Source organism: Meles meles, chromosome 7 (genome assembly GCF_922984935.1).
Source record: "Meles meles chromosome 7, mMelMel3.1 paternal haplotype, whole genome shotgun sequence".
Taxonomy (NCBI): domain Eukaryota; kingdom Metazoa; phylum Chordata; class Mammalia; order Carnivora; family Mustelidae; genus Meles; species Meles meles.
Window position 1 is genome coordinate 144,166,607 of NC_060072.1, and position 20,953 is coordinate 144,187,559.

The window sequence follows — 20,953 nt, forward strand, 5'->3', positions numbered from 1 at the left end:
TATCCATTTATCTCTTGAAGGGCCTCTTGGTTCTTTCCACAGTTTGGCGACTGTGGCTGGCCATTGCTGCTATGAACATTGGGGTGCAGATGACTCTTCTTTTCACTACATCTGTATCTTTGGGATAAATACCCAGATGTGCAATTGCCGGGTCATAGGGAAGCACTGTTTTTAACTCAGTGTTATTAATGGCGGCTGATGCCTACCTGATATTTAGCTATAGTTCAGGAACTGCTCAGTGTTTTTTATAGAGGCAGGCTCTGACATGGCCCTGGCAAGCCATTCCTCGCCATCTCATTGCTATTACTCAGAATGTGTTAGTGATTTATTAATAGACCCTTGATGCAAAACCAGTTGGCAATTTGGGGACTCCCTGTAACTCTCACAAGACACCAAGTCCTTTAGTTAGTGATGTGCTCATGCTTCTGTCACAGACTGTCCAGGGTGGAAGAGCCGCGATGTGGCCTCCACGCATCTGTGGCAGAAGGTCCCACAGACGGTGATCTGTCTGTGATTCTCCAGCACTTTCCCTCGGGCCAGGCAGGATTCTTAACTAACACGCAGAAAAGAGAGCCAAGAGGAGGGGAGAATGTCATGATTTCGACTCTCTGCATTCCTGTGTAATCTTACTCGTCCTACTGGGGTCACACAAGATAAGTTCCTGTCCAGCTCCTCTCTGTGCCTGTGTTTATGTAACCACTTGTAAAATCACCCAAAGATGATGGCAGTAAAAAGATTCCTTTTTTCTTTTGATTCCTGAAGAAATACTCTGAAAAAGAAGAACAGTAACTAGGAATGGTTACCAGAAGAGGCATCTTTCCACATTAATGCCCTTTGGGGCTGGTTTTAAATCCCAGCAGTTTGGGGCGCCTGGGTGGCTCAGTTATTAAGCATCTGCTTAAGGTCTTGGACCTTAAGGGTATGATCCTGGGGTCCTGGGATTGAGTCCTGCTTGAGACTCAAAGTGGGGAGTCTGCTTCTCCCTCTCCCTCTGCTTCTTCCCGCTGCCCTCCGCTCATTCTCTTCTCTCTCTCACTTTCAAATAAATAAATACATAAATCTTAAAAAAAAATCCTAGCAGTTTGTTATGTTGGGATTATTGAAATCCTGGGTAAAGGGATAATAATAGCAAGAGCTTTTGATTTTTTGATAAGTAAGTTCCAGGCTGTGGTGAGAGTAGATATCTAAATAAGTTTCTGTTGCATTATAGACTCCCCTCTTTTAAAATCCCAAATTATCCGAATTTCTCCCCGTGGAAAGAATAATGGTTGCAAAATGAACAGGAAATTTATTCCTCTCCACTCATCTGGTATGAATTGTTTGTCCCACGTAAGTTGATGAATTGCTGCTTCCAAGATTGATGTGATAGTTTCTGTTTTGTTAAACAGCTATAAATCTCGTCTAATACGGTCTTCGTGATAACAGGAAGAAAACCGTAAGTTAATATCTGTTAGATTTCATTGCTTAAAAATAATCGTTGCTAGTAAAACTTCATTTTCACAAACATAATTTGATCTCGCGTAATTGATAGGAGAAAATTCAGGGAATTTGTCCAGGCTCTGTTTACGGCTGATTTTTTTCAGGAACTGCCACATGCAATAATCCAAATGAGTTCTGTTTATGTAATAAAGCAGGCAGAATTTATAGTGAGCACTCAGAATGGATTACCAACAGCTACAGAAGCTATATATATATATATGTATATATATATATATATATATATTTTTTTTTTTTTTTTACATATTCTGGTCCTTTTGCAAAATTGAAATATTTTGTGATATATTACCCTAGTATTTTTGTTTGGTTGGTTTGTTTGAAGAATCACAGAGGACAAAACCTTGGGGACTTATTTGAAATCTCCTGTCCAGTTACAGAGAGAAGGGGAAAAGATCAGATATACACTAAAATATTCCTCCTTTCCGTGCCGCTCCTGCCTGCAGACCAATGAATCTATTGTTTTAGGCATGCAGCATTTCCTTCACTGGAGAGGGAAAGCCATGCCATAATTTTGGTTCTTTCTGGAGGGTTTTCTTTTATTTTTTTATTTTTTAATTTTTTTTATTTGTTTATTTACAGCATAACAATGTTTATTGTTTTGGCATCACACCCAGTGCTCCATGCAGTACGTGCCCTCCCTATTACCCACCACCTGGTTCCTCAACCAGCTGGAGGGTTTTCTTTTAATTACAAGTTGATAAATGGTTTTGATTCATGATTCCAGAAATTATGGCATGTTCCTTACAATTAATCACTTTCATTAGACTTTTTTTGTTGTAACAACAAAACCCAAGCCAGCTAATTGCCTAGGTATCTCTATTTTTGGAATAGTCACTGAAACTCCTCTGTTTGTCATGCTCAGGAACTTGACCTGGGTGACACCAAGGGTCAAGGTTTCGTGTCACAGCCAACGTTGGCACGGTGAGCTCCTTCTCAGCTACTTTGCCTGTGGTTAACTAACCAGTGGTAATCAGTTCCCACCACATTCCTGTGGAAGGAAGCGCTATGACTCGGGTCATATGAAATTTTGAAGATGAATTCAAACTGTAGAAACTGATTTTATTACTGAAATAGTTCAACTGCATGAGTGGAAGAGGGAAGGTGTCTGGAGTCCTAAATTTTGGGTTGATGGTATATTTTCTGACTTGGAGCTGTCTCCCAGGGAAAACCTCTATGTCCTCTCCCCTCCCCACTTTCTTTCTCCTATTCCTTGTGGCCAGTGGAGTTCTAGTCCATGTAACTATACTGGGCTTATTCTTAAAACCCTCTACTCTCGGACTGATTCTTTTTTTTTTTTTAAAGTATTTTATTTATTTGACAGAGACAGAGACAGAGAGGACAGAGAGAGAGAGAGCGCGCAGGACCAGGAGGGAAGGGTAGAGAGAGAAGGAGAAGCGGACTCCCCACTGAACAGGGAGCCTGATGTGGGGCTCGATCCCGGGACCCTGGGATCACGACCTGAGCTGGAGGCAGATGCTTAACCGACTGAGCCACCCAAGAGGCCCCCTTGGCCTGATTCTTAAAACAATTTTAAATAAGTAAATTGTTTCTCTTTGATAATGTAGAGTCTTGTCATAATATTCTCTTCTCATTGGGCAGCCTCAGAAAGAAGCAGGGGTCAGGACTCCTGGGAAAGAGGGAGGGCATGACTGAGATGCTAGTTAACTTTGAGGGAGTCTAAGAGGAGCCTGGACGAAGTCCCTGAATTTTTTCCTCTCAATTATGTGAGATCAAATTATGTTTGTAAAAATGAAGTTTTACTAGTAACAATTATCTTTAAACTATTTTTAAACTATAGCAGATATTTATTCAGCCCTCCTGAATAAAATGACATCTGAGCAGAGACCTGAATGAAGTGAAGGACCAAGCCTTTGATATATCTGGGGGGAGGAGTGTCAAGAGTGTGCTGAGCAGTGGGAACAGTACATGCAAATGTCCTGGGGCAGGAGCGTCCTGGGATGTATTAGAGGAGAGCCATGGAGGTCAGCAGAATGGGGCAGGAGTTCGTGTTGCGGAGAGCAGTAGGGGGCAGATCAGAGTGGGAAGAGGCCTATAGTGCTGCATGGGCTGTGGTAAAGGTTTCAGCTTTTCTTCCTCAGAGGATTTTGAATAGCAGAATAACTCAGGCACAAACTGTGTTCTGAATGGACCATTTGGACTGCTCTCTGGCCACAGTGATCCAGGCAGGCGATAGCAGTGGCTTGTATCAGGGTGCTGGTTGCGGGTTTTGTAGTAGAGTGACCGGATTCTGGAGGTGTTCTGATGGTGGACCTGCCAGGGTTTGCCAAGAGATGGGATATGACGTGTGCTTGTGTGTGCGGTAGGGGACAAAGGATGTGGTGGGAGATGGAGAGAGTGTGTTCGAGCCACGTCTTGCTCCAGAGCCTTCAGCCTGAGCACCTGGAGAGGCACACTTGTCCCAGATTCCGGAAATCTCGTGGAGGCGAACCGAGTGTGGTTGGCCGTGTTCTGTTGAGGTGTTGGCGGAAATGTCGAGGTGGATGGTGGACGTGTGTCTGGGTTTCAGAGGGCAGTCCTGGTTGGTGTGGGAACTGGATGCCATCTGCATACAGTTGGTATCTGAGCTCACAAGCCTGGATGACATCAGTGAGGGGGTGAGTGTGGGTGGAGAGGATGTCCTGGACTGGGTTCTGGGACATTCCAGAGGTTGGCTGATGAGAAGCATAGCAAAGGAGACAGAGGAGTGATGATCAGTAAGGTAGGCTGAGAGAGCTTGATGGCTCCAAGGCCAAGTGTCCTGGTCAGCTTGGCGGACATAGCAATGCACCCCAGGCAGGGCGGCTTATCAGGAACAGAAATGAGTCCTGCACAGATGTGGAGGCTGGAGTTCTGAGATCAGGGTGCCGGCCTGCCTGGGCTCTGGCGACAGCTCTCCCCTGGGCTGCAGACAGCCAGCTTCTCCTTGTGTCCCTGCTTGATTGAAAGGGTGTGGGAGCTCTCTGGGGGTCTCTTTTATAAGGGCACTAATCCTGTTTGTAAGGGTTCTCCCTTCACGACTTAATTCCTTCCCCAAGGCCCCACCCTCAAATACTGTCACGTTGGGGGTTAGGATTTCAACATAAGAATTTTGGAGACACAGAAAAATTGAATCTGTAACACAAGAGAAGAATGTATTTTGGATGGGGGGTGATCAGACCCATGGAATGCTGTTCATTATGTCAAATAAGCAGAAGACCAAGAATTGACCATAGATTTGGCAATCTGGAAATCACTGGTGACCTGACCCTCCTAACTACTTCATCTTTCCTAGTCTGTCTTTGTGCCCTGCAAGTCTGTCCCCACCTACCTAGTTCATGGTTCTTGCCGAGCTCCCTTCCAAATAGTCGTACTCTGCCAACCTATTACAGCCGTTGCCCTTGGGTTTGACAGGTGAGAAATCGATCTGTGAATTGTGCCATATAGAGCTGTCAGAGCAAAAAAGTTCCTAAGAGAAGAAATGTGTGAAAGAGTGAGATTATGGTGGGATTACTCTCCACTTTGCAGACCTGTAATGTAGACATCCTTCCACCCCAGAATTTTGAATTGCTAGTGACTATTGTAATTTAGACATGCAGAATGTGTTTTGATTTTTAATTTTAATTTCCTATTTTTAAAGATTTTATGTTTTTGAGAGAGAGTGAGAGAGAGCACGAGCAGGGGGAGGAGCAGAGGGAGAGGGAGAAGCAGAGTCCCCACTGAGCAGGGACCCTGACTCAGGACTTGATCCCGGGACCCTGGGATCATGACCTGAGCCTAAGGCCGACATTTTGCCAACTGAGACACCCAGGTGCCCTGTGTTTTGATTAGGGGAAAAACAAAACAAAACAAACTTCCATCACTAATAATTTTTCACTAGCGTATTTAAAAAAATGTACAGTCAATAAAAGTGTCCTCATGTAATATACGAAGGGAAGGATTTAAAGCTAACATAACTGGATAATAAATCCTGTCGTTAAGAGCACATATTCTGGAGTCTGTGTTTTGCCAAAAAGTTCTGCTTTGGGGTAATTCAGTGTCTCTAGAGGTCTCGGTGGTAGGAGAGAGTTCGAGTTTTGTTAGTATTCACAAAAATGACAGGTTCTAAGAATTGAACCACATCTGGAGCCGTGTCGGGTAGGTCACAGGATGCGTCCATCAGTGGCAGAACGCCCGCCCGCAGGCTCTCGGTCCTAACCCTTGGACCTAACTGACTATGTATGAAACGTGCCTCTTCTCTTGAAGGATGCGTTCTGATCTTCCTCACCTACACTTAAGCAAGAGGGATTTCACTGCTTGTCCTAAATACGTCAGATCTCGTGTTGGATGCTTACCGAACCATGCCGTTCCTTTTCTCATGCTCTGGTTCATATTCAGTGCTAACACACTTTCAGTGAGGTGTGATTAAAGATGTCTTTAATTATTGTAATCAGCATGTTAATCAGATCTGCACACGAAGAAAGTACTCTTCGGTTACGTGTTTTCCCAAAGTATTACTCTTTTTCAATATTTCATTCTAAGGGAAATAACATTTCATGAGATGTGGTTGTTTGGGTAAATGGGAACTTTCGTTTTAAATCACTTATTTGAAATCGACTTACCCGGCACTGTAAATCTTTGACAGTAGACCCACAAGAAGGAGTTTTGAGAAATGTGACCCAGAACCCAAGGTTTTTTTGAGTAATTGTGCTTATGTCCTAGACTCCTAAAATAATTTGTGTGTTTTTTTGTTTTTTTTTTTGTTTTTTAAAGATTTTATTTATTTATTTATTTGACAGAGAGAGAGATCACAAGGAGGCAGAGAGGCAGGCAGAGAGAGAGAGGGAAGCAGGCTCCCTGCTGAGCAGAGAGCCCGATGCGGGGCTCGATCCCAGGACCCTGAGATCATGACCTGAGCCGAAGGCAGCGGCTTAATCCACTGAGCCACCCAGGCGCCCCAATAATTTGTGTTTTGCATCGGTTTTATTCTTTCAGTGATACAACACATATGTTTGGAAGAGTTATTCTAAAATTGACATTGTATACGTAGCTTATAAATTCAGAGAAGGCTGTCTGTTGCAAATGCTCTGTACTGATTGTAGGTCTGCCTAGTTGCTTTGAGTGTTACTTGTTGAACAGGGACGAGAACAAGTAGTTCATCGGATTTTCTGGAGGCACCAGTTGAGGTGCTGTGCATGAACGTGTTTGGTATGTAGCAAAGACTCAGGAGATGTTTTATTATCAGAATTGCCGAGCCTCATGTCTGTTGGGCTGAGGAAAGAGGGTAGATCGATTGCTTCTCTTTCGGAAGACAGAACAGGTCATCCTCAATGCTCTTCTCATCCAGTGACGTACGTCATAGCCACATCTTAATACAGTTATATTAGTTCTGCAGCCATTCTTAATCTTCTTGGGGTCCTAGAGTCCTTTGAGAATCTGATGGAGTCAATGAAACCTCTTGGGAGGACCCTTGGGAGGAGCCCATGTGTGCTCACAATTTCGTTTTCGATTTTATGGGCGACAAGTTAAGAATCTTTGCTGTAGGGGATATAATAGCCCCTCAAACCAAAACTGGAGGGATGGGCCTGTCTGGGATTAGGAAACTGACCTCACAGTTGGTCAGTTTCATGAGGTGTGGTTTAGAGAAACTCCTAGCCGTCCAAGTATGGTGGCCAAAGAGTTGGAAAAACCAAATGTGAATTAGATTCAAGTCAGATGCAAAGCGGGGGGCGTTCTTAATCTCCAGCTTGTCTTTTGCTGGCGGGGGGGGCAGTGGGGAGTAGGGGGTGCTTCAGGAAGGTGATGGAAACACAGTGTTCCGGCTTTGGAGCAAGACTGAGGAGAAGCCAGGAGCACAGAGGATGTTTATGGTTTAGTTCCTGTAAGGATGGCAGCTAGGTTGAAGGTGAGAGACTGGATCTCTCCGGGTGACTTGGAGCTCTGATTGTTTTCTGAAGCAGAACTCTGATGGTCACGTGGTGAAAGCAGACTTCAGTTTATTGTGAGTAAGGGCCTTTGGACGCAGGGTGTGTGACCAGCAGCCTCATCACCAACCCCAGACCTCACCTGCCAGCCTCACTTAGCCTGGATTGAACCACTGGACTAAAATGACAGTGCCTGAGAGAGAGTACCGGTCTGTGCAGCTTGGGGTATAGACATGGTGGGGTATGTGCGGGGTGGAGTGTGCTTTGTGACAGAAATGGTTGGCAAACACTGCCTCTGTCTGTATCCTCTTAACAAGGTCATACCCTTCGGTCCCTTGACTGTGCTTGTAACGGTGGTCAAGCTTGTGAAAACTCTAAAATCATACTTGATTTAAAATTTAATTCAATTTTTTGTGCTCGCTTTGGCAGCACATATACTAAAATTTAATTCAATATTTGTTCGTATTTGAGGCAATTATATGATCCTTGATCATTGTCTGGTTTTAGTTTCGAAATTTAAAAATGTAACTTCTAAATGACAATTTCCTGATTAGTTTTTTTAATGAAAAAATGTTTTTAAAGATTTTATTTATTTATTTGACAGAGAGAGAAAGAGATCACAAGTAGGCAGAGAGGCAGGCAGAGAGAGAGGGGGGGAAGCAGGCTCCCCGCTAAGCAGAGAGCCCGATGCGGGGCTTGATCCCAGGACCCTGTGATCATGACCTGGTTAGTTTTTAAGATTGGTTTGTTTCCCTGCAAAAAGCCCATCAGAGTGGGCGTGGTCCTATTAGCAACATGCCTGAAGGTGCATTTGACCCTCCTTCCCCTCCTTCGCCCCCCACCATCCTTCATTTAGCACTTACCCCTGCCAAGCCCTGTGCCAAGGGTTCTTGTGCTTCCTGGTACTAAGGCTCTCCCAGGCGAGTACTGTAAGAAAACCTGACCAGAGAGGCTTGGTCATTTTCTGATATCACACAGCAAAACTGGGTGCACCTGGGATTCCACTCAGCACCACCTAGAGCCTCTCATTTCCAGTGTGGCATGGCTTCCTCGGCGGGTATCAGGTCATCTCGGGTTTCTGGAAGCTACAGTCTGCAAGCAGATCTAAGGATTATCATTTTCCCCTTTACTGTGAGTGTTTTTATTCTTTCCTTTTAGTCTGCTGACCCTTTATGATGGTAATATGATAATGTATTGCTTAGGGTTCTCCAGAGAAAGAGACTGATAGGACGTGTGTAGAGCTATGAGAAGAGATGTATTTTAAGGGATTGGCTCACACAGTTGTGGAGACCTGGGGAGTCCAGAACCTGATGGAGGAGGAGACTTGGGAAGACATTGCAGTTTGAGTCCAAAGACGTTTCCACAGAAGAACTAGAAGGAGCCTGGGTCACAGATGGAGTCCCAAGACAGTCTGTTAGAGAATCTCCTCTCTTTTCTTTCAGATTGAAGCTTTTTAGAGCAGTTTAAGGTCCACAGCAAAATGTACAGAGTTTTCCCTACCCCCTGCCTCCATACCTGCCCATCCTCCCCCATTATCAGCATCCCCTGCCAGAGTGGGACCGTTGTTAACAGTGGGTGAGCCTACACTGACACATTCTCACCACCCAGAGTCTGCATTTTGTGGGAGAGTTCCCTCTTGGTGTTGTACATCCCATCATTATTGTCATCGTACAGAGTCGTTTCTCTGCCCTGAAATTGCTCTGTGCGCCACCTGTGCACCCCTTCCCAGCAATCCTGGCACATATGGACCTTTTACTTCCTCCATTGTTGTGCTTGTCCAGATGGCCATAGAGTTGGTATCACACAGTAGGGAGCCTTATCATAGTGGCTGCTTTCGCTTGTAACGTGCATTTAAAGTTCTTGCATGTCTCTCTGTTGTTAGTAGCTCTTGTCCTTTTAGTGCTGTGTAATATTCCATTGTCTGGATGGACCAGTTTGTTTCTCCATTGACCTGACAGACAGTATCTTGGTTGCCTCCAGGTTTTGGCCATCACGAACAAAGTTGCTGGAAACATTTGTGTACAGGTTTTTGTGTGGACGTGTTTTCAGTTCCTTTGGACGTGTTTTAGTTCCAAGGAATGTAATTGCTGGATCGTATGGTACGAGTATGTTTAGTTTTGTAAGAAGCCACCAAGATGTCTTTTGAAGTGACTGCACCGTTTTGCATTTCAGCCAGCAGTGAATGAGAGCTCCTGTTGCTCCACATCATCCTCAGCATTTACTATTGTCGGTGGTCTGGATTTTTGGCATTCTAAAGGTATATCTTGGTATCCCATTCTTGTTTTAATTTGCATTTCCCTGAAGACATATGATGTGGAGCACTTTGTCATATGCCACTTGCCATCTGTCGTATGCCATTTGCCATCTGTGTATCTTTCCTGATGAGGGATCTGCTAAGGTGGTTGGCTCATTTTATGATCAGGTGTGTTATCTGATTGTTGAGTTCTAAGAGTACTTTGTATATTTTGCATAGCAGTCCTTTATCAGATGTGTCTTGTATTAATATTTCCTCATAGTCTATGGCTTGTCTTCTCATTCTCTTGACAATGTATTTTGCAGAGCCAAAGATTTCCTTTTAACGAGGGTCAGCTCATTTGTTTTTTTCATGCATTGTGTCTTTGCTGTTGTATCTAAAAATGCGTCACTATACCCAAGGTGATCTAGGTTTTCTCTTGTGCTATCTGCTAAGAGTTTTAAAGTTTTACACCTTACATTTAGGTTTATGATCTGTTTTGAATTAATTTTTGTGAAGGGTAATTTTTGTAATAATTCATAATTGCAAAGTCTGTGTTTAAGTTCTTTTTTTTTTTGGCATGTGAATGTCCCATTGTTTCTGTACTGTTTATTGAAGAATCTAGAAACTATCTTTGCTCTTACGCATTGTCTTTGCTCCTTTGTCGAAGATCAGTTGACTGAAAATATGTGTGTCTGTTTTGGGCTCTCTCTTTTGTTCCACTGATCTATATGTTCTTTCTTCCATCAGTACCTCACTGTCTTGGTTACTGTGGCTTTATGGTAAGTCTTGAAGTCAGGTAGTGTCAGTCCTCCCACTTTGTTCTCCTTCAATATTGTCTTGACTGTTCTGGAATTTTTTCCTCTTTTTTTTTAATTTGACACAGAGAGAGAGATCACAAGTAGGCTGAGAGGTAGGCAGAGGGAGAGAGGGAAGCAGGCTCCCTGCTGAGCAGAGAGCCTGATGTGAGGCTCAATCCCAGGACCCTGGGATCATGACCTGAGCTGAAGGCAGAGGCTTAACCCACTGAGCCACCCAGGTGCACCATGGACTTTTTTCCTTTTTTGTAAAAACTTTGGAATCATCTTGCTAATATCCGCAGAATAAGTTGCTAGGATTATGAATTGCACAGAATCAATAGAGCAAGATGGGAAGAACTGACGTCTTGACAATATTGAGTCTCCCTATCCATGAACATGGAATATCTCTTTATTCACTTCTTCTTTGATTTCTGATTCTTAAGTGCTCCGGGAAGGTCAGCCTTTTGTTCTTTTCAAGCGTTCCCCTGATTCAGTGAAGCCCAGCCACACTGGGGAGAGCAGTTTGCTTCACTCAAAGCCCACCGATTGCAGTGCAGATTTCATCCAAAAATATCCTCACAGAAAAATCTGGAAGCATGTTTGATCAAATGTCGGGGCACTTGTGTCCTAGGTATGTTCACACACAGCATATGCTATTATAGACAGCAACTGTGAAAACCATTAAAAGATAGGCTGACTCATGTAATTAGATATATACAGATGTTAATATAAGTTTTACGCAAGCTTTTTTTTTTTGCAAGCTTGTTCTTTTCTTTCTTTTCAAAACTTGCACCTAAGGGAAAATTTTGAATGGAAGCTATTTTGCCACAGCAAAGAAACTAACTTCACAGGAAGAAAGAACTATGTGTGAGAGAGAGAGACCTGTGAGAATAAAATCTTTAACAAGAAAGTGTCCTATTCCATTGAACTTGGAACCTTGGACCTTTGTGATATGTCAGTTCAGACTTGACAGTTTCTCTGCAGAGTGAGCTAATGAAAGACCTGTAGGAAGTTTTTCTTAGTGGAGAGAAAAAAAAAAGTCTCTGACTCCTTCGAAGGTTTTTTTTTTTTTTTTTTTTTTTTTTTTTTTTTTTAAAGCAGGAACAGGTTTAAAGCAATAACAGAAATGCCTGCAAGGTGAGATATTGGCAGCTAGAGAAGAATGGGAGAGAAGGTGCTAGAATGGGAGAAATTCCATAATTTTATTGGATAAAAATCTCCAGCCAGAGAACAGTGATCAGGTTTTAACTTTCTCCTAACAGTTTTAGGGGCTGTTATTCATCCTCTAGGCACTTAAAGATTGGATGCATAGTACTAGGAGTGACACATTGAGAATATCATAAGTACTTTTTATCTTTATGGCTTTTGTTTTGTAAATCTTGTTGTTTATAGCGCTAAGAGGTTTTTAGAAACCTCAGAGAACTTCACAGAAGCAGTTGGCCCCCAAAGACGTGTAGTACCTAGTGATTCCTTCATTTCTGGGTGATGCCCTTGTCTGAAATGAACAGTATCTGTGTTGCCTAATGAGACTGTTGTGCATTGTTCTTCAGAAGGAGAACTCCAGAGAAGTGTGGTCTGTCCCAACTTTTAAGATGTTTTCGATGCTCACTCAATTAACTGGTGGGATCTCTCCCTTTCTGGGTTAGATGCACTGCAGCCGTAATCTGAAATGTCTCTTCGTATCATGTGGGAGCAGTTACAAGCCAGGCAAAGGAAAGATGTAGAAGCTCATTTGTGAATGCTTGTGGCATGCTGTTGAGTTGTATCGTATTTTATTGAAAGCTCTATGTAATATCCATGGTAACAATGATTCTTCGTCTGAATCCCACAAGTTGTGTTTCAACAGAAGATTCGTAATACAGACACAAGGTGCAGAGCCATTAGATCTGTCCTTTCCCCTGTGACAGAAATGTACCAAATGCCTCCTGTGTGTGTTTGTCATGGGTCCTGGGCGTCTTGTAGTAACGCAAGGGGCATGGCTGGAGTGGAGAGTCAGGCATGGGCTGTCGTGAGGTGGATGAGTACAGACTTGTAATTAATTATACATTGTGTTCAGGCTATGGATGGAATGATTCTGGGACTCCAGGATGGAATATCACTGATCCTGGAAGTTAGGGAGGATCCCCGAGGAAGGGATGGTTGAGGTGCTGGGTTTACTGAGGACATAGTGGGGGAAGGGTTTCTATGCCAAGGGAGGGGGATATCCAGGCCAGTAATGAGGCTGCTGGAGGGGAAGAGTTTAGAGAAAGCCAGTGTGGAGAGCAAAGGGAGGAAGAGTGGAGAGGGACCCTCACAGGACATTGGGACAGGTTAGGGGAGTTTGAAGTTTACTCTGAGATTCATTGGCTGTGTGAAATGATCTCATGTCTTGTTTTAAAAGGCTTATGTTGAATACAATATTCAAGATCAGGAGCTATGGGATATCTAACAAAGAATTAATATCTAACATAGATAAAGATCTCCTACAAATCAATGTGTTTTTCAAAAGATCAAACTTGATTTTTATAGATAACAGGTGTGAGAGGACTCCCAGACACCCGTGGACATTTGTGAAGCAGGCAGTGGACTGTCTGATCCTATGGCTCAGAAAAGAGGTCTGGTCTTTAGTGATGAATTTGACAACTGTTGGCATTGCTGTGGTTAAAGTCATGGGTGTGATGAGATTGTCCACGAGAGGACCTCAGAGTGAGAGGAAAAGCAAGCCAGCCTAGGACCAGTTTCTAAGTAACCCCTAATCATTGGAAGTTAAAGGGGATGGATGGAGAAGGCGTGGCTGGAGAAGGAAGAAGGAAAATCCCGGTCCTGGAAGCCCAGAGAGGACTTTGTTTCAGAGAGGAAGTCATCAGTAGTACAGTTCAGTGGGTGGCTTGGTTCTCATGGGGAAGGAAGTTGAATGGATGGGATAGTGAGTGAGTTTAGTCTTCTTTGCTTATGTTTGGTTTGGGAGGGGAGCAGAGAAATAGGGTATTGACTGATCAGAACAGAGAGTTCTAGGGCAGGGGGGTTTAGACAAGGTTGAGTGGTTCTAGGACTTACAGAGGATGGTTTGGCTCAGTCTTTTTCTTTATGCTGCAGTGATAAGCCTGGTCATTCTAGTTGCAGAGGGGGACTAGGGTGGTCAGAGGGAGGCAGGCGTGGAGAAGATGATGGACTCAGAGTTCACTGGGTACAGGATGAGAAGGGGGTGGTTTTAAGTAAGGAGAACAAGCGTGGTGGTGGGGGTGGCTCCTTCAGACAGAGCCTCTGAATCTGTGTGTCACCGAGGGAGGCATTCCCTGCTGCTCCTGCCCCAGACGGACGGACCTCATGCCGTTTCCGGGAACTGGCAAGAAAGCGTTCTGTGATCCTCCCATATCCCCTCAACAAGGGGATATCACAGCAAATAGATATGTACTGATGTACTTGCCTTATTTAAACAGGCAGATAAAACACTGTCAGAGCTTATTAGAATACATTCCTTTTCCAGGGAGCTGTGACTTGCATGAATTGTAGGAATAACTTAACACTAGCAAAGGGAAGTTGGGAAGCTGTTGATGCCAGATTGGCATGTCAGGGCGCAGAAATCGGGTTTGAATCCTGAGTTTTAGGGAGATCTCAAGTGTGCTCATTTTCTTGTCTGTATGTGCTTGGGTGCGTAACACAAAGGACAGACGTTGGACTTGGACGTGAGAGACATGCAGACAATGGGAACTCCAGTGTGCTCTGTAGATGCAGACAATGGGAACTCCAGTGTGCTCTGTAGATGCAGACAATGGGAACTCCAGTGTGCTCTGTAGATGCAGACAATGGGAACTCCAGTGTGCTCTGTAGATGCAGACAATGGGAACTCCAGTGTGCTCTGTAGATGCAGACAATGGGAACTCCAGTGTGCTCTGTAGTGTCAATTAAAAAATACGTAGCTGCGTGTGTCAACATTCGTATTGATGTAAGCCTCGTGTCTCATCTATTCACTATTGATCTTTTTCTCCTGAAAACCTTCAGCAAGTCACTGTCTTTGTGCATGATGGATCCTGTTGCATTAAGACTATTCTTGCAAAGTGTAACAAGAGAGGTTGACATTTTACTACTATGTAGCAGGTGATCAGTTTTATAAAATGCAAGCAAGCAGGAACAGAAACTAAAAATGAATTGGTTTACAGGAGGAATTATCCTCCATAAGGTAGATTTCCTTTTTTGGTACCAGTTTGTCAGTGTTTGAAGATGTGGTCATTAGCATTAATTAGCATTAATATTCAACATAGGGAGAGCCAGTTAAGGGATTAGAAGGCTAAAAAGTATCATCCCACTCTGGAAGACATTTTTCATCTCATTATAATTTCTTAAATTAATAAAATATTAACCATGTGGTTTTTATACCCATGGCTGTCGTTTCATATCCATGATCTGAGGTACAGTTTTATTAAAAGTTAAATTTGGATTGTTGGAAATTTGTTCGTGTATAATTAAAGCAACGTTTTGCAATATTTCATGTACGATCTTCTAAAGGAAGACCAAGTGTGTTTATATAAACGTTGGAATGCATTAAAGAGGGAGCAACGGAGAGCATCATCCAAGGATACTGAGCCACCGGCGTGAAAACTGCCAAGAAGCCTTTGTCGTTTAAGGCTTATAACCACCCAATGAAGCCGTCTCCACGCAAAGTCACGTATGACCCCATAAGAAGCTAATTTCAACACGGAGGAACTCTCCTGTGCTCATTCCCAATATTGAGGGAAATTCTGAGCAATGTGTAGAATGTTAAGTAGGCGAGGGCTTTCTTGTTAAGAGTCTGTGTACACACTGACATTAAGGATTATAATGGCCTAAATAGTCCATGTTTCAGCGATGTGGACTATTCTGACGTCCATACCACTCAGTGACTCTGTTATAGCTGAAAGTCGTCACTCTCTGTTGGTTCCTTCCAACAGTGCTCAGGTTGTGTTTTTGCGAAATCCTGATCTTCAGAGCAAAATAATAGTACTCCTTTTTGTAATCGTTCAAGTATATTTGTATACCTGAAAGAATCCCGGGAGGCTGAATTTAAACTTTCCCCCCAACCTATAGATGGTGAGTACTAAGGAGTGTGTGTGTGTATCTGTGTGTAAAGATAATTTTTGCAGCATTTTTCACAAGTTAACATCTTCATCTGTGGTGTATTTATCACTGGAGATAGGAATGCTTTGATCTGAATCCATTATGCACAGTAGGAGCTTATCAATCCTGTTGACCTGGTGAGTCATTTTGTGACCCCTCCTTCTGCTTGTGGGAACAATTTAATTTGAACCTGTATGAAAAATTAATGTAGATACTTTCCTTTAAAAAACTGCAAGGGAAGGAACTTTATAGTCTTTTCTTCTTAATAGTAAGCATAAACGCTTCCATTTATAATTCAGGATTCACTGTTGCACTTCTTTTCTTCAGCAAAGTCAATGTTAAAGAATAGTTTCCTGATATGTCAAAGGCTGCTGCCCAACACCATATGGTAAAGCCCCTTCTGTTGTGAGCCAGGAGTTTCTGTGGATGGAGCATTTTTATTTATCTCTTCTTCCTCCAGAGGCTACTTTAAAATGATAGTGAAGGAAGAAAAAAAATACATGAACCCACACAGAGAGAACTGAAGAGAGATCCATGCAGAAAAGACCTTTCAAAAATGTTCCTGCAGCTTGAAAGCTCATGAAGGGTTGGTAACTGCCAAAGATGGGCGGTGGCCTTTGCAACCTCACCCTTGGCTGGGGGGGCTTGGAGTCCCTGCAGTGCTGGGTGAGTGGGAGTCCCAGGTGAGGCTGGGAATAGCAGGGTTTCATGGGGTCAGAACACTTCCCAGGCTCTATGTCCCCTACCGTATTGGGACAACCAAGGACTAGAGACCCCGTGTATCCTCTGGGTTCATCTCTGAAGAAATGGATTGAACTGTTTGGGGAGAACGGAGAGACTAGTTTGGGGGTTTCCTTCTCGGATGGGGGTTACCAAACACCGATTCTGAGTCACAAGCCTCTGCTCTCAGACAACGTTTCCCCTTCAGCTTTTCTGTGGGCTCTAGTTGACGTGTGATGCATGACCACGGGCCACCAGACACCCCAGGAGAACACCTGATAGGAGAGAGAAGGAAGGAGGTAAACCACGAAACAACCCCCCAAGTCAGGGATCCTGGGCATACAGCAGGAGAAAATGCTCTGCTTTACTGTGTCGAGAGGTTTTGAAAATGACAGAAAAAGCTCTAGAAGAAGGAAACAACCAAAGAGCAAGACAGAACCAAAAATACAAGCGACACAGTAAGTTCAAAGAAGCTTGGGCTGGCAGTGAGTGGAGAAAATTGCCATGAACAAAAATTAGCCTCCGTGTGTGTAGACTCTTAAGATGCAGGAACGCTTGGCTTTTCTTCCAGCTAGAGTAGATCTGAGTGGCTCACTGCCCATTGGAATTACTCTGCCCATCTTCCTGGTGAGTGGGAAGGTATGATGCAGCCTGTCTTCCCCGTGCACCTGTCTGTTCAACCTGCTGACACAGACAGAGAGGGGAGGAGTATGTCCCTCTGACATCAGTCCAGGTCTCAGTGTTCAGGGTCCCCTGAATGGGCAGCTCTGAACCGCAGACCAGTGTCCGCAGCAGATGGCCTTCTTGAGAAGTGAGGAGTCATTGAATCCTGTGTGTTTACATATGCTTGATGGGCCTGGAAGTCCAACAGGACTGATGTCTTCCCAAATCCTGGGGAAAAAAAAAGATGGTGACTTGCCTTTTGTTTGGAACCTTTTTTTGCCCCTCCAAAGTTATCTCTACACCCAATGTGGGACTTGAACTCATGACCCAGAGATCAAGAGTCACATGTTCTGTGGACTGAGCCAACCAGGCACCCCTGTTTGGAACCCTTTTTATAGGTAGCTGTGTAATCCTTATAATGCTGTTGTGGGATTTGAGGGCCATCTCTGAATGTCTTTGCAAAGAAGCATAGGTAAATTTTGTGTGTGTGTGTGTGTGTGTACGCACATGTGTGTGTTTTCTTTTTCTGAAACTCATGTTCATGATCGCATCCTGCAGTGAGAGAGGTGTTTCTCCCCAAATGAGGTGTTAAAATGAGGACTATAACCTGGATTTCTTAAAAAACAAAGTTGACTAAAGTATAATAGTACATATTTTCTATGCAAAGTTTATAAAATGTTAAAACTGAGTAGAACCTTGGAAACGTGTTCGTGAGAAGGTTGTACAAGGATCCTGATTTTACTCTTATGAATAGAGAATCTCATGAACTCTCAGGAGTGTCTCTGTATAAGCTAACAGCATGTGGAAGTGATTACAATGTTATGGACAAACTTTTATCCATCTATTTTGTTTTCATTTTAATCATTTCTTTCTTGGTGTAGAGTTCACATTCCATATCTTTGGGTGTCTGCTATGTTGTAGGTCTTCCCAAATTTAATGCATGGATCATCCGATGGAAAAGATAATGACCATAGGGCAAGGAATTTTTTTCCTATTTGAGAAAGATGGTTCTTCTGTCCATGCTAGTTGATTGAGTCTTTGAAGAGAGGCATTCTGTAGTAAATGAAAATTTGTAGTCTTAGAACTTCTAATTAGAAACTTATGTGGACACCCAGGAAAGTGCAGGTCAGCTTCTGTTGCAATGAATTCTAAGGGATTTCTAGGCAATTTTTATTGTACTAAAATTTAACTGAATTCAGTATTACTCAAAATAAGTCCATTGACTACAAATTGTAGGCTTGTTTTGCATAGTTTTTAAAAATACATATGGTGGTATTCTCTCTAATAGATTTTACATTTGAGTAATGAATTTTGAGAACTAAATGTTGACCAGAACAGTTTTTCTTTTAAAAATCGCAGTGTTTGGGTGGCTCTGTCTGTTAACAGCGGGGCAGCCCAGTCAGTTAAGCACCTGCCTTTGCCTCAGGTCATGGTCTGAGGGTCCCATGATCAAGTCTTGCATTGGGCTCCCTGCTCAGCTGGGAGCTTGCCTCTCCCTCTGCCTGCCGCTCCCCCTGCTTGTGCTCTCTCTCTCTATCTGCTCTCTGCCAAATAAATAAATAAAATATATATATTTTAAAAAGTAATAGTATTTCTGAAAACTGTTTCCTTTCTACTTCTTAATCAAAAGTTGTTAGTATATCTTTACAGCTAAGATCCATTTTTTTAGTGAGAGTTATTTGTCCAGATACTGTGTGGCACATAAAAGATTGCTTCAGAGCCTTGTGTAGAGATATTAATGGACAGTTATAGGGGCTCTGGGCTGGAGGGCTCACAAGGTATAATTTCAGAAGCATCTCTACTGTTCTCTTACTACGACCCAACTCACTTCAATTTCAACATTGCACGATGTCTTCAGAAGGTGATGGCATATTTAAACATTTTTAATTTCAATGTTCACTTGGATTATGTGGATGTTAGAACCACCCCTTAAGTAAGCAATTGAACTTTTTCTTGTAGTGGATATAGACATAAAGTCTGTCGAGTATGGGACTATATTTCACTCAGCTATGCTGATTGTCATTTTTTGGTAAAGAAATAAGGAATGTATATTTGCTGGGCACAGTTGTATATTGTTCTCATCTTGAAACTTTTGGTTAGAGAGTAATTTTCATATTATCTCTATCATGCCTACAAATTGCTGATTTATCTGTATGCCGAAGCTTTGAGAGTCATAGATTCCCGTGGAAAGACTCCTGGTAGGATTGGCATCTGCATACTTGAGTTTGAAGCTGGGGGTGACCTTTGAACTTGGGAAAAGTTAGTTAGAAACATCACCCTCAGAGCACTGTCATAATGATCCCAAGATGCAGAGGAAGTTAAAGTTATGCTTGGAAAGTATAAGGGAAATACAAATGTTCATTCCGTTGTCTTGTATGCCTTTTGGTCTTCTCGGTAACCGCGGGCATGCAGGAGGGCTGTCTCTGTCCATTCAGGCTGCTATAACAGAAATACCATACTCTGTGGGCCTTGTAAACCACAGAAATTTATTTCTCACAGTTCCAGAGGCTGGAGGTTCAAGGTAAGGCACCAGCAGATTCTACTTCCTGGTTCAGAGTTGCTTCCTTCTGTTGGAATTTCCCGTGGTGGGAAGGTCGAGGATCTTGGGGCCTCACGTATGAGGGCACTGATCCCATCAGGAGGGCTCCCTCCTCATGACCTCCTCTCAACCTAATTACCTCCCAAGGGTCCTTCCTCCTGAGGTAGTTGCATCGGACATTAGGATTCCGTAGGAATATGGGGGGACACACATCATTTAGTACACCACAGGGGGCTAATTTAGAAATGGGTACAGCATTGAATAATGATGGCTACACTTTCTAATGACAGAAAGAGACACCGTAGCAGTTCCTGCCCCAAATAGATGCATTACCTTATGAGTGTGTATGTAGAAAATAAGGAAAATGGTATTTTATTGGAGCAAAAAGTCTAGTGGTAGAAGCTGATGAATGCGTGAGTTGCTTCTTTCTAAGCAAAACCGTGGTTAGGGCATTGAATGGGGGAAAGCTGGACTTTGCAGCCTTGTCTGGACCCCCTTTATGTTGCCTGAATTCTTCCATTTTGGTTCTGTTCCTGTCTTAGGATCCTTAGCGGGTGAGGGAGGGATATTGACTGGGATGCAGGTTGGTGATGGCAGTCGCTACTGTCCCTGCTTCTGTTGGCGATCAGGCCAACGCACGTTTGCAGCTTCAACCTGACATTTGTGGGAATGAACAATAAATACTTGGTGAGAGTGTGTCATTCTTTAATATACACTTACAACAAGACGAGCTGCTACTTATTAATTGCCTGGTGTGTGCCGGTATGGTTAGGTTTTACTGATGTGTGTCTCTTCTCTAAAACTGCTAGCAGCCCATAGGCTAAAATGTGATTAGCACCCTCACACTGATGAGGAAGGAGTGCAAGGTAAGTGGGGGAAATTACTCAAAGTTGTAGCCAGTGAGGGCAGAGCCTGCTACGGAGCCCAGTCCCCATGCCATGACTTCGCTTTTCTCCCCTGCACCGTTACGGCCTTGCTGCCTTCCGTGATAACTCTGTTCCTTGAGGTGTGAGCAGGAAATTGTTGCATCGTGCCTTTGCAGAACAGAGGCAACGTGCAAACCACTTGCATCTGGAACCTTCCACAGAGGCTAAGTACTAGATGTATTCTAGGCAGTGCTCCCTGGCCTGCTGGCTCTCCATGTGGTCCACAGAGTGGGTAGGCGGGAATCTGGGCCATGATTCTCCTGTGTTGCTGATTCGTGAAGCCCGTGAGGCCCCGGGAAGTCTCTGGGCCTCTCCTGGGTGTGGATGTGACTGGGTGAAGCCTTTGGAGATCTGTACTTTGGGAGATGTGCCAGGAATATCCCGTTCCTCTAGTCTCGGGTTCTAAGCACTTGGAGATGGTTGGCTTCCAACGTCTGAAATGTCATTCTTCAAGATGTCTCAGCTACATTCCTTCCTTGCTCTTGACGTGGTCCCCGCAGTCTGGGGCCCCCTCGCTTTTGTCCTTGGAGAGCTGTAGCCACTCCTTACCTCGGTTTCTCTGCCGTTAGCCTCTTTTGTTTCCATTCAAGCCTCTGTGCTATTTTCAGATATGTTTTAGGCAG

General features: G+C 43.6%; 1 protein-coding gene across 10 annotated transcripts in view; it reads left to right on the top strand.

Moving 5' to 3' along the window:
* SFMBT2 (Scm like with four mbt domains 2) overlaps nt 1-20,953 on the top strand; it is a 233,291-nt gene that overhangs the window by 89,836 nt on the left and 122,502 nt on the right. The gene's annotated exons all lie outside the window — the stretch shown is intronic.